Source organism: Pteropus vampyrus, unplaced genomic scaffold (assembly GCF_000151845.1).
Source record: "Pteropus vampyrus isolate Shadow unplaced genomic scaffold, Pvam_2.0 Scaffold643, whole genome shotgun sequence".
In the NCBI taxonomy this organism is placed as follows: Eukaryota; Metazoa; Chordata; class Mammalia; order Chiroptera; family Pteropodidae; genus Pteropus; species Pteropus vampyrus.
In genome coordinates, this window is record NW_011889424.1 from 102,967 (window position 1) to 105,653 (window position 2,687).

Below are 2,687 nucleotides of genomic sequence, written 5' to 3' on the forward strand. Positions count from 1 at the left end.
GCTTTATATAATGCCTTTTTAATTTTCTTGTGTAGATATTTATTCACGCTCACTATCCTCAGTTTCAGTCCCTGCCAGTGTCAGTGACAGTCTAATCAGCATTGCTCTGATTTCTCTTGGGCTCCGCGATGATAGGTCTTAGATGGTATGGGGGAAGGGGCCCTCTGGGTTGGGGGTTAGGGGCTGAGGCTCAGCCTCAGTTTTGCAACCACAGCCAGTAAAACTGTTATTTCTCTGCCATCTGCTTCTCTGCTTTCTGCCCCATTGACGGCTCTGTAGCAGGTCGCGTGGAGCTCACAGCACTCCCAGGCAAGGCTGTTCAGGGAAATCACCATACCTTCACCCTTCCCCCTCCTCCTACAGGTAGTTCCAGCGGCTGCGAGAGGCAGCTTTTTATTTCTCCCAGTCCACTGCCTGACACCCAGGTTTCTGACCTTTAGTAGATCTTATGAGCAGATCTCATGCTCCAACATGCTGGTGTGCAGTTTAGGTGTTTTTTGTTGAGTTTCACATGTTCAGCTTATTGTTGTTTCAAGGGAGAGATCTGTGGACATCTCTCACTCCATCATGTTTCACAGAATCATCTTATTACCTTTTTAATATTGAAATCTATTCTGTTATAAATGCTGCTATGCCCGGTTTATTCTCAATGTCACTTGCTTGAACTATCACCTGCCACCCCTTCACTTTGAGCCCGTGTTTGTCCTTGGAGATGAGTCTCCTGCACGCAACATATAGTTGGGTCTTTTTTTAAAATCAATCCTACCACTCTGTGCCTTTTGATTGGTGATTTCAGTCCATTTACATTTAGGGTGATTACTGATATATATGAGTACTTACTACAACCACTCTATCTTTCACTTTCTGGTTGTTCTATCTCCATTGTTTCTTTTCCTTTGTATTTCTGTCTACTAGTTTAGTTTTGTGGGTTTTTGATATTTTTGTTTCCTCTTTGTGTCAGCTCTAATTTTTCTGTGTGTGTGGTTACCATTAGGTTTTTATAGAAAAAATTTTTCATACATACAATAGTCCTTTTTCTTTCTTTATTCACCTGTGCAAGTTCATTCCTTTTCCTCCTTCCTTTTTTTGGTCATAAATTATCCCTTTTTATGCTATGCATTCAAATATTCATTTTTTAAAAGCTGTACTTAAGTCCTTTGTGGACCACGTCTAAGAACTAAACTAATATATTCCTTCAAGAGCTACACTTTGAGTTCATCATTACAAGAAAGGGTGTGGGAGAGAGAATTTATTCATTCTATTTATTGAACACTTTATGCCAGGCACCATCCTATTATTGTATAGCCACACAAGTAACACACTTTGCAGTCAGAGCTCTGACAAAATTATAAAAGGATGTCAAAATTGCTATGTGGGAATGTAGAAGGGAGAGGTGTGACAAACCTAATTTGTTAGTAATTCTCTCTCAAAATCGTAACAGCAAGATATGCCTGGATTATCTAGAGGGCAGACTTAGCAATTTCCACCCTAAAACTAAACCTAGCAGTCCAGACACCTCTTGTGAGTACATGACCCACACCACACACATCATAATTAAAATGTCAAAAGTTAAAGGAGAGAATCTTAAAAGCAGCAAGAAAAAAACGACTTGTACAAGGGAGCCGCCATAAGAGTACCAACAGATGTTTTAGCAGAAACTTTGCTGGCACAATATATTGAAAGAAAAAAAAAAATACTTCCAACCAAAAATACTCTATCTGACAAAGTTATTCATTGCAGAAGACCTAAATTTTCCAGACAAGCACAAGCTAAAGGAAGTCATCACCACTGAACCAGTCTTACAAGAAATTTTAAAGAGACTTCTTTATACTGAAAAGAAAGGGTGCTAATTAGTAACAAAAAAAAACAACATATAAACTATAAATCTCAGTAGTAAAGGTAAACATATAATAAAGGTAGATTAATCACTTATAAAACTAGTATGAAGTAAAAGATAAAAGTAGTAAAAATAACTATATTAAGGGATACACAAGATGAGATGTAAAATGTGGCATCCAAAACAAAACATGGGATGAGAGTAAAACTAGATAGAGCTTTATAATGCAGACTTAAGTTGTTATCAACTTAAAATAGACTGATATAAGTTGTTATATGTAAGCAAATGGTGACCACAAAGCAAAAACCTATAGTAGGTACACAAATGATAAAGAGAAAGGAATCCAAGTATACCACTAAAGAAAGTCAGCCAACCACAAAATAGATAAGGAACAGAGAGGAACTGCAAGACAGCTTGAAAAAAATTTAATAAAATGGCAATGAGTACATACATATCAATAGAGTGGCTGAACGTATTAAAAAAAAACAAGATCCATCTATATGCTGCTTACAAGAGACTCATTTGCAACGTAAGGATACACCGAGACAAAGTGAAGGGATGGAAAAAGATGTTCCATGCAAACAGAAACCAAAAGCAAGCTGGGGTAGCTATGTTTATATGAGACGAAGCAGACTTTTAAAACAAAGACTGTAATAAGAGACAAAGAAGGTCATTACATAATGATAAAGGGGTCAACCCACCAAGGGATTATAACATTCGTAACTACTTATGCATCCAACATAGGAACCCCTAAATATATAAGGGAAATATTAACAGACCTAAAGGGAGAAATAAACAGCAATATAGTAATAGTAAGAGACTTCAATATCCCACTTTCATCAATGGATAA